The sequence below is a fragment of the Quercus lobata genome, chromosome 10 (assembly GCF_001633185.2).
Source record: "Quercus lobata isolate SW786 chromosome 10, ValleyOak3.0 Primary Assembly, whole genome shotgun sequence".
In the NCBI taxonomy this organism is placed as follows: Eukaryota; Viridiplantae; Streptophyta; class Magnoliopsida; order Fagales; family Fagaceae; genus Quercus; species Quercus lobata.
In genome coordinates this window covers 52,150,444-52,162,382 of record NC_044913.1, presented here as the reverse complement: position 1 = coordinate 52,162,382, position 11,939 = coordinate 52,150,444, and positions in this window count along the sequence as shown.

The following is an 11,939-nucleotide window of genomic DNA, read 5'->3' as shown; positions in this document are numbered from 1 at the left end:
TTCCAAAGCTTCTGGCTGCACTTCTCCTCTATCAGATGACCAAGATACTCCATGCATAAAATGAAAAGATATGGAGACAATGGGTCCCCCTGTCTAATTCCTCTCGATGGGAAGAAGGGGTCCAAACTTCCACCATTAAAAAGAACAGAGGATGAAAACGAGCACACACAACTCATAATAAGCTCAATTAATTCTTAGGGCAGATTAATCTCCAAAAGCCTCTCTCGGATAAAACTCCATTCTAGCTTATCATAGGCTTTTTCAAGATCTAATTTAATTGCCATGTACCCCATTGCACCCTTTTTTCTGCTAATTGAGTGGATTAATTCTTGGACAATGATAGCATTATCTATTCCTTTCCTGCCAGGAACAAACGCCGATTGGAGAGGGGAGACAAGCTTCTCTAAATAAGGTCTTAGGCGGCCTACAATAATCTTCATGACAATTTTATAAACTGTGTTACCTAGTGAAAATGGTCACGAAGTAGCCTAAAGAATTACAAATGGAAAACTATCTACACATGGATTGAATCTATGAAAGAATGAATAGAGTTACTATCTATGAGATCCAACACAAAGGACCTCTCATAAGGAGAACTAACGAAGGATGCTTGCAATTATGTTGATTTGCGCTCCACATCTTCAAAGGTACGTTGATTTCTTTCCCTTACTCTGCCACTCACACACTAAATCAAGAACCTTCTCTGCCCTAGTAGTACCCACTAAACCCCAAACATCGTGAATATCAAACTCCACAACTCAAGAGGCCACACTACAATGAATCAAGAGGTTATTTATTGTCTCCCCACTACAACGGCACATACAACACCAACTCACTATTGAGTAAATCCTCTTGATGAGGTTCTCGCAGATGAGAATTTTCTCCTAACTGTTGTCCACACACACACACACACACACACACACACACACACACACACAAAAAAAAAAAAAAAAAAAAAAAAAAAAAAAAAAAACCTTCCTAGGAGCCTTTGTTCTCCCAAATCCCAATGGCTTTCCAAGGGAAGGAAATAGATTGTGAGCCCCATAAAAACTCATAAAATGATCGAATAGTGAAATCTTCACTACTCTTTAACTTCCATCTCATCCTATCACTCCCCTCCCTAGTGAGATATAAGAATCTAGTAGATGGAAAAATGAAGCCGCTGTCAATCTCCCAATCATTAAAATTTCTTATTGGCTAGGAAGTTATGGCATTAAAAATTAAAATTAAAATTAAAAAAATAATTAAATAAAAAAAAATAATTAAAAAAAAAAACTTTAGTACTGGCTTGGGGATGGTTTATATTCTTTTGGTGTGCTTTTGTTTTGAGTAGTGCTAGAATAAGCTCTTACAAATTATCACTTCCCATGGCAAATCAAAGTAAATAAAAAGCACAAAAGTTCGAAGTAGAGTAGTTTGCTCTAGCCATGAGCTGAATGAGCACACCCACAACGTAACAGATTCTCAACAAAAACAACGTTATGTGTATCTGCTATATCAGTTGACTTTTTTTAGGTCCGTTTGGATTAACGTGATGCTAATCCCCTAAAAGGGGCAAAAGTATAGCCGTATGTAGAAAAAAAAAGTAAGGCTTTAAAACATTGTGTACAAACAAATAAGCTAATAATCTAAAAGAAAAAAAGCCTATCCAAACAATATATGGTTAATATGATTCCAACCCAAAACTGACGCCACATGAGTGGTTGACAATTTTATCTGCAACTGATTGAGTGCTATTTCCATGGAAGACTTCTATGTTATTAAACAAAAAACATGGTCCTTTAGATTCTTCAAGTTTCTTGTATTGAAAAGAAGAAGGCTCTGGTTTCAGAGATTGATGATGCCGAAAATAGTACCACCAGTGAGTCACACATTCCTCGTACGATCGCAAATGGCACCTGCACAACGAAAAGGAATAACCTAGCAGAGAGTACCGGTGTGGTACCGGCCAAACACCCTCCGAAGGTCAAGTTAGAACTATTCTCACTGCTCTAGAGTGCTAGAGAGGGTAAATTATGCGTACCTTAGTTTGTGAGGGTGCTTGGGTTTTTATACTAGTAGAAGGTTGACCTCTTTACCTTGGAGTAGAAGTCCTTTCCTTATAGGAGTCCTTTGAGCGTATTTTACGGGATCTTTTCCTTATGGGGATCCTTTGAATATTATCTAGCGTGGGAAGCAAGTAAACTTGTGCCCGGTCCGTCAGCTTCAATTTACCTCCCTTACCTTTGTTATGCCGTCAGCCTTGGAGCCGTCAACCATGGAGTCAGCCGACCCTATGACCGTCAGCATGAGCACCGTCTGTTACGCCTAAAGGAAATGTATTAAACCGTCGGTTTTATGTCCGTGTGGTTAGGCTCTCCTTTTATCCTCATCAGTTGCCCCCTACTCTACATGTTCGACGCCTAAGACCGTCAGCATGTGGAGTTAGAATGAGAAGATGATTAGAGAAAAACCAAATATGAATGACTCCTCGATCTTCGAGCTATTAAATGCAAGGTCACGTGGCACTCAGTCGTTGGCCTCGTTTCTGGGCACGGGCGTCGCCTCGTCTTCCGTGCGTTTTCTCTCTTGTATAAATACCACGCCCCTTGCCTCATTTCACCATTTCAACCTTGCTGATTTTTCAAGAGAGAATCCGTCACCCTTACTTCCAATTTGATCCGTCAGCTGTCATCAATACCGTCACTCTCAAGGTCGTTCCATCCATTCAAGATCTGCTTCACCTGTAAGTTCTTCTTTCCTTCTCTTTGCTTTTTTCTTTCTTTTTTATTTTTGCCTGAAAAAACAAAGTCAGTCTAGGAACTTAGAGTATATCCGTCACTTGTAGGTAGTCAGATGTCAAGTGACGCGTCGAGTGATCAGTCGTCAGTCCGCGATGGAGCGGGCTACGACGAATTCTTTGGCTCAGGTCAAGAGTCCGACGGCTTTTCTGAATCGTCAGGAAAGGAAACGTCAGCCCAGTCCCCTAGTATTGATGTAGAAGACCATGTTGAGGAAGTTAGGGATAAAGTGTTAAGTAAGGTTGAGGTCGAGGGGAGAGACGAGGAAATTGTTGTTGACGGGAACGGGGATGAAGGCGACGAGGAGTCGGATAGTGACGGGAGTAGGGATGAAGGTGACGAGGTTAGTAGTGACGGAAATGGGGATGAAGGTGATGAAGAGTCCTGTGATGGAACTTCAGGGAGTTCTGGAGGTAACCGTCCCTTCATCCTCCCGGAGGAGTGGGCCGTCAATAAATTCCTTCCAAAGATGAGCAACAGAGTTTTTAACGAGTTGCGTACCCGTTTCCAAATCCCAGACCACATTCCTATCCGTCTCCCTAGAAAAAACGAGAGGTGTTATACAGGGAGGACTGCTGATGTGGGGATGTACGATGCCATGTTTGCTGCAGGCCTTAGATTACCACTGACGGCTTTACACCGTTGGCTGGCGGATTTCTTGGGATTGTCCGTCAGCCAAATTGCTCCGAATGCCTGGAGGATTTTTATTGGTGCTGAGATCCTTTGGGGTCGCTTCAGTGGGGGGAACCGTCACTTTTTGCTAGACGAGTTCTTTTATTGCTACAGACCCCAGCATAAAGTATCTGCCAAGGGGACCTACCATTTTGCTCCACGTGAGAAGAGCTTAAGATTAGTGTCTGATATGCCAGACTCCAATAGAAATTGGAAGAATAGATTTTTCTTTGTTAAAGGGACGGACTGGGTGTGCCGGCCAGATGAGTGGGATACACTGCCCGGCGGTTATTTTGATAACACTTGGGCCTATATTAGGGAGTCAGGTTGCCCCCTTGTCTTTCTTCCTACCGTCTCTTTTCATTTATCAGGGAGTTTTCTTAAGACCGTCTCCTTTAACACCGTCTATTCCCTTTTATTTCAGCTAGCGCTCGCCCAGAGATATCTGACGAACAAAGGGAATTCATCCGTCGGATACTTGGCATACCGCTTGAGCAACGGAAGTGTAGGGACTTGATCACCCTAGACACTCTCCATTTGTATTGTGGGGGTCCAGAGCCGACGGTTGAAGCTCGGAGGTTGGAAGAATTTTCTCGTAAACGTAAGTCGATGCCTTACATGACTCGTCGGTTTATTTCTTTCGTCGGCTATCACTGATCCGTCAGTTTATTTTATGTAGAGATGGAAACTGCGAAGCAAAGAGTGAGGGCCGCTGCTGCCCGTAAGAAGGAGGAGGAGAAAGCCAAGGGAAAAGAAGGAGCGTCAACCCCTCATTCCTCTTTGAAGACTTCAGTTAAGAGGAAGGCTGACGGAAAGGACGATCCTCCTTCTAAGAAGGTAGCCGTCAGTGCAGGGGATGTGCCTTCCACGAAGTCGCCTCCCAAGTCTAGTCATGGTGCTGGGAAAGGAATGATGACCTCTTCCGGTCCCGTCATTGGGGGACCCCGTTGCTTGCTGACCCACAAGGATTATGCTGTTGAGGGGGTAGAATCTCTCATAAAACAGACGGATCTGGATCCTTGTGCTCAGCTAGGGACGGAAGACCTGGGGGCGTCAGCTTTCTTTGACATAGCACGGGTATGCTTTTACTTCGATCAATTTAATGTTTGCCTTGCTTTGTGGCTGACGGTTGTACTTCATTCAGGCCTTGGTTCGTGTAAAAGCACTTCAAGACCGGTGCGTGGCCAAAGAAGGCGTCGTTTCTCGGGTTATGAGGCATAACGCCAATCTGATGGATCAGCAAACGCAATATAAGGAGGCCGTCCGTCTCTTAAACTCAGATCTGAAGGATGTAAAGGAGAAGTTGGGAGAGGCTGAGGGTCAGCAGAAGAAGCTTGAGGAGGAGGTTTCATCCTTACGTGCACAAGTAGAGACGGCTGGGACTAACGCGGTCCAAAAATTCAAGACAACCCAGTCATTTATTGATTCCTGCGCTAATTATTATGGCACAGGTTTCGACGATTGTCTGAAGCAAGTAGCGTCAGCTTATCCAGAGTTGGATCTATCCGGAATTACCATGGATGCCTCCGTGCCGATGACTCCTGCTCGTGAAACTGTTGCTGACAAAGGTGACGGACCCCTTAATTTGGACTCTTTGCTTAATGATGCCGGAGTTATTTTGGCCCAGCCAGCCGTCACTATCCCTGCCGAGTCTTCAGATGCGGCACAAATTGCCAAGGATAAAGCTGACGGGGTCTCCAAGGATGTTCCTGCCACTTAACCCTGACTTTTCTATTGTAATTTTTGAACAATGTTTTTAAATGCCCTTTCGTTTATTGGGCTTTTTACTTGTAACTCTATCTGCCCCTTTTTATGGCACTTGGAATCCGTTGCTTTGAACATGTATACTGATTCTAATTTCTTATGGCCCCATTTATTTGACGAGATCATTACCTTTTGATTTTTTAGCCCCTTTTTTTGTCATTTCTACGGGCTTGTTGGTTTGAGAACCACGTTTGTAAGTAGGGTCTTACTTTTTTGTTAGACCGTCATCTATTGGACCATCTACCTTATAGGTCCGTTAGTTCTAGGACCTGATCCATATGATGATATTTTCATCTATTGGATCGTCAGCTTTTTAGCCTTCATTAGTCCCTTAGCCTTGATGTCTTTGACATCCTTTTTGGCCCGTCAACTTTTTAAGCCTTGGTGTATTTAACACCTTCATTAGTCCTTAGTTTTTTAGGACCTCGTCCATATGATGACTGTTTCGTCTTTTGGACCGTCGGGTTTTTAGATTTCCCGGACCGTCGGCCTTAGCCTTGATGTCTTTGACATCTTTTTGGCCCGTCAGCTTTTTAAGCCTTGGTGTATTTAACACCTTCATTAGTCCTTAGTTTTTTAGGACCTCGTCTATATGATGATTGTTTCATCTTTTGGGCCGTCGGCTTTTTAGATTTCCCGGACCGTCGGCCTTAGTCTTGATGTCTTTGACATCTTTTTAGTCCGTATGTTATGGACTTGGCGGTTTTGGCCGCGAACTTAGTAGACCGTAGAAAAAATACACTCCAGTAATTTCCGAAAAACTCTTCTTATTGCCATGCATTCAAATAAAAGTAATTAAAATCAAATCCTGCCCCTTGGGCTAAAAAGAAGAATTGTTGCAAAAGATTAAAGTAAATGATAGTTCTGAGGAGTGAGACTAAAGTCTTGCTGGAATGTAAAATAAAATAAGAAAAAATTGAACTTCGTGCTGTCGCTCCTACTGGTAGTATTTTCGTAGGTGCTCGGTGTTCCACGGGTGCGGCAGTTTCTTTCCTTCCAACGTCTCTAGATGGTATGTGCCTTTCCTTTGCCACGACGTGACTCTGTAGGGTCCTTCCCAATTGGGGCCGAGTTTCCCTTGGGTAGGGTCCCTAGCGGCGCCCATGACCTTTCTAAGAACAAGGTCTCCAACCTGGAAGTCCCTGTGTCGAACCCGGGAGTTGTAATGTTTAGCCATACGGTCCTGGTACCGAGCTAGCCTTTGTTCTGCTATTGCCCAGATTTCGTCTATTAGGTCCAGCTGTAGTCGCATAGCCTCGTCATTTTTGTTTTCGTCGTGGTTGTGCACCCTGTAGCTTGTGAGCCCAACTTCTACTGGAATGACCGCTTCGCCTCCATACGTCAGTCGGAATGGTGTTTCTCCTGTGGGTGTCCTTGTTGTCGTCCTGTAAGCCCATAATATGCTTGGCAATTCATCGGGTCATATACCCTTTGCCCCCTCGAGCCGAGTCTTGATAATCTTGAGCAAGGATCGGTTCGTTACTTTGACTTGGCCATTAGCCTGAGGGTGGGCGGGGGAGGAATAGTGGTTCTTTATTCCTAGTTGTGAGCAGAAATCTCGAAAAGGGTCGTTGTCGAATTGCCGTCCGTTGTCCGAGACGAAGACTCTAGGAATGCCAAACCTGCATATGATGCATCTCCAAACAAAGCTTCGTACGTTTTTCTCCATGATTGTGGCCAAAGCTTCAGCTTCCACCCATTTTGTGAAATAGTCGATGCCCACCACCAGGAACTTTAGCTGCCGTGCTGCTGCAGGGAAGGACCCCATAATATCTAAGCCCCACTGTGCGAACGGCCATGGGGCCGTCATTGGGGTCAGCTCTTCGGTTGGTTGCCTAATAATGTTGCTGAACATTTGGCACTTGTCGCAGGCCCTGACATAGGCTTCGGCGTCCTTCTGCATGGTGGGCCAATAGTACCCTGCTCGCACAAGCTTGTGTACCAACGATCTGGACCCTGAGTGGTTTCCGCAGATTCCTTCATGCACCTCTCTCATGACGTAGTCTGCCTCTTCCATACCCAAGCATCTTAAATATGGTCGGGAGAAACCTCTTTTGTAAAGGACGAACCTCGCTGCCTGGACCTTAAGTCTCCTTGCGGCTTCCTTCTCGTCTGGTAAGACCCCGTTTTTCAAGTATGAAACTAACGACATCGTCCAGCTTCTGTCAGAGCATATTTCCTGCATGTTGCTGAGGTTTATTAGCGGAGAAAGTTGTATGAAGGAGAGTACATTACCAGGGATGACCATTTGTTCTGCTGAGGCGGCTTTCGCGAGGCGGTCGGCTCGCTCGTTTTCTTCTCTAGGAATTTGGACAACTTTAGCTTCTAGGTCATCCACTCTCACCTTTACTTCACCAAGGTACTTCTTCATCTTTTCGCCCTTGCACTCATAGTCTCCATTTATTTGGTTAGTGACGACCTGTGAATCGCAGTAGATGACTACCTTCGCGGCTCCTGCCGCTTTGGCGAGGTCGAGCCCTGCTATTAGAGCCTCATACTCTGATTCATTGTTGGTGGCAGGGAAGTCGAGACGGACCATACATTCAATGGTGTCTCCTTCGGGCGATAATAGCACAATGCCGGCCCCTGCGGCTTGTCTGTTAGATGACCCGTCCGTATATATACTCCATTGAGGGGACTCTGCTGCCCCCTTGTCTTCATCATGAGTGAACTCAGCTATAAAGTCGGCGACGACCTGTCCCTTGATGGCAGTCCGTGGGCGGTATTGAATATCAAATTCGCTCAGTTCTATAGCCCATAATGCCAATCGTCCCGCGGCTTCGGGACTGCTCATTGCTCGCCTTAAAGGCTTGTCAGTCAGGACGTTCACCGTATGGGCTTGGAAGTACGGTTTGAGTTTGCGGGCTGCCGTAACCAATGCAAAGGCAAGTTTTTCCATGGGCGGGTATCTTTCTTCGGCCCCATGAAGCGCTCGGCTTGTGTAGTACACGGGCTTTTGCACTTTCTCTTCTTCTCTGATCAAGGCTGCGCTAACTGCCGCGGGGGAGACGGCTAGATAGAGAAAAAGCTCCTCTCCCGGCTGCGACGGGCTTAGTAATGGTAGGGAGGAAAGGTAAGCCTTCAATTCTTCGAACGCTTGCTGGCATTCGTCAGTCCACTCGAAGGATTTCTTCAATGTTCGGAAGAAGGGTAAACACTTGTCCGTGGCCCTTGACACGAACCTGTTTAGTGCCGCTATCTTTCCATTGAGGCTTTGCACCTCCTTCACATTTCTTGGTGGTGCCATATCCAGGATGGCCTGGATCTTGTCCGGATTTGCTTCGATGCCCCTCTGAGACACCATGAATCCTAAGAATTTTCCTGCCGTTACCCCAAAGGCACACTTTCCTGGATTGAGCTTCATATTGTAGGAGCGAAGTGTGTCGAATGTTTCTTTGAGATGTTTCTTTGAGATCTCCCTAGATGATCTTCCTCCCTTCGGCTCTTCACCAACATGTCGTCCACATAGACTTGGACATTCCTCCCAATCTGCTGCGCGAACATTTTGTTCATGAGTCTCTGGTACGTTGCGCCTGCGTTCTTCAGGCCGAAGGGCATCACCTTGTAACAGAAGAGGCCTTGGCTGGTTACGAACGACGTTTTCTCTTGGTCGGCTTCATGCATTCGGATTTGGTTGTACCCCGAGAAGGCGTCCATGAAGCTCAGCAGCTGGTGTCGAGCCGTAGAGTCTACTAGGATATCGACCCTCGGGAGGGGGTAGCTATCCTTGGGGCAGGCCTTATTGAGATCGGTGAAGTCCACGCACATCCGCCATTTCCCGCACGCCTTCCTGACCATCACCACATTTGCTAGCCAGTCGGGATAGTATACTTCTCTAATAAAACTTGCTTCCCGTAACTTTCTGACTTCTTCTGCTATGGCTCGGTCTCGCTCGGGGGCAAACACTCTCTTCTTCTGTCTGATAGGTGGGAAGGCGGGCGATACGTTCAACCTATGCACCATGACTGAAGGATCTATTCCCGGCATATCTTCATGATCCCACGCGAATACGTCTCGATTGCGTCTGAGGAAGGCTATGAGCTCCTGACGGATCATGGTGTTAGCGAGCGTTCCAATTTTGGTCGTTCGACTAGGATCGGAACTGTCAAGGGGTATCTCTTCCAACTTCTCGACCGGCTCTGTTACCGTCCGGCGCTCTTCTATGCTTAAAGCCTGAACCTGATCCTCCATTTCCATCATGGCTATGTAGCATTCGCGTGCGGCCATCTGACTCCCGCGCAGTTCGCCTACTCCGTAATCAGTCGGGAACTTGATCATTAGGTGATAGGTGGAAGTTACTGCCTTCCATGAGTTGAGCGTGGGTCGCCCGAGGATAGCGTTGTAGGCTGATGAGCAATCGACCACCAAGAATGTCACGTCCCTGGCTATTTGTTGAGGGTAATCGCCTACAATGACGGATAATGTGACTGTGCCCAATGGGAATACCCGGCTCCCGCCGAAGCCAACAAGCGGGGCGTTGGTTGGGATCAACCGCTCTCTCTCGATCCTCATCTGCTGGAACGCTGTATAGTATAAAATATCCGCTGAACTGCCATTGTCGACCAGCACCCGGTGCATGTTGTAGTCCCCCACACGCAGGCTGACGACGAGCGCATCATCATGTGGATGGTGAAGGCGTCGCACGTCTTCCTCTGAGAATCCGATTATGGGACCTTCTCTCCGTGCTATCTTTGGCACGATTCCCGTCAGCTGAACATTTTGTACCATCCGAAGATAGGTCTTGCGGGCTTTCTTGGATGACCCGGCGGCAGCCGTTCCTCCTACGATCATCCTGATATCCCCGATCGGAGGCCTCGGTCGCTCATTGTCTCGCCGGGGGTGTTGGTCTTGTGCGGGGGGATCCGCTTTCTCTTTGCTAACGAATCTCTGCAGCTTTCCTTGTCTGATAAGGGCCTCAATTTGCTGCTTGAGGTCATAGCAATCAGCCGTGTCGTGGCCGTGGTCGCGGTGGAAACGGCAATACTTATCCCTGGAACGTTTGTTGGGGTCGCTTTTCAGTTTTCCTGGGAACGTCAGAGCCTCTTTGTCCTTGATTTGCATAAGGACTTGATCTACCGGGGCTGTTAGCGGAGTGAAGCTCGTGAACCTTCCCCCCATGGGTCTAGGGCGCCTTTCTTCCCTCCGGTCTCCTGTTCTTGTCTTCTTTCGGCCTTGGTCCTGCCGATTGTCTTCCTGCCGTTCTCTTTTCCTTGGCTTCTCTTCCCGAGCCAACAGCGCATCTTCAGCGTTCATATACTTTGTGGCGCGGTAAAGCACTTCCGACATGGTCTTAGGGTCGTTTTTGTATAGGGAAAACAAAAACTTTCCCTTCTTCAAGCCATTCGTGAATGCCGCAACAAGGATCTTATCGTCGGCTTCGTCGACTGAGAGTGCCTCTTTGTTGAAGCGGGAGATGTAAGCCCTTAAAGTTTCATCTTCTCGCTGTTTCATGCTCATCAAGCACGCTGTAGACTTCTTGTATCGATGGCCTCCAATGAAGTGTGCGGTAAACTGAGCGCTGAGCTCTTTGAAGGTGCTGATGGAGTTTGATGTCAGTCGGCTAAACCAAATTCTCGCTGCGCCCTTCAGTGTTGTAGGGAAGGCCCTACACATGATGGCGTCCGCTACTCCTTAAAGGTGCATTAGGGTCTTGAAGGTCTCCAGGTGGTCCAGCGGGTCCTTGACCCCGTCATAACTGTCTATCTGTGGCATGCGGAACTTACTTGGTAAAGGGTAGGAGTTGACGGTGGCGGTGAATGGCGAGTCAGTTCGGTTGACAAGGTCGTCCAGGTCGCTTGATACTCGTCCCTTGAGAGCATTCATCATAACCTCCATTTGTTCCTTCATGGCCTGCATCTCCGCGATAACAAGTGGCGGAGCAGTTTCTGCGAGGGAGGGGATGCTCGTGTTCTGCCGTTCTGGTTTGCTCGGGGCGTTGCTGGCCTGGGGCCCTTCCTGATTTCTCCTGTCGGCGCTGGTTCCTTCTTGATCTGCTCCTTGGTTGTTGGGGGCTGCATTCTTCTGTTTCAGTTGCTCTTCTAGGTCGTGGTTTTGTTTGGTGAGGCGCTCTACGGCAGCGGCGAGTGTCCTCACCTGTCTTTCAAGAGCAGTCGTAGGGGCTTCTTCTTCTTGAACTTCGTTGGTAGTCGCCATTGAGCGAGTGAGTACCATGTAACTCTTTTGTCTAGGAAGCGAGAATGTGCTACGTTTCCCACAGACGGCGCCAACTGATGATGCCGAAAATAGTACCACCAGTGAGTCACACGTTCCTTGTACGATCGCAAATGGCACCTGCACAACGAAAAGGAATAACCTAGCAGAGAGTACCGGTGTGGTACCGGCCAAACACCCTCCGAAGGTCAAGTTAGAACTATTCTCACTGCTCTAGAATGCTAGAGAGGGTAAATTATGCGTACCTTAGTTTGTGAGGGTGCTTGGGTTTTTATACTAGTAGAAGGTTGACCTCTTTACCTTGGAGTAGAAGTCCTTTCCTTATAGGAGTCCTTTCCTTATAGGAGTCCTTTTGAGCGTATTTTACGAGATCTTTTCCTTATGGGGATCCTTTGAATATTATCTAGCGTGGGAAGCAAGTAAACTTGTGCCCGGTCCATCAGCTTCAATTTACCTCCCTTACCTTTGTTATGCCGTCAGCCTTGGAGCCGTCAACCATGGAGTCAGCCGACCCTATGACCGTCAGCATAAGCACCGTCTGTTACGCCCAAA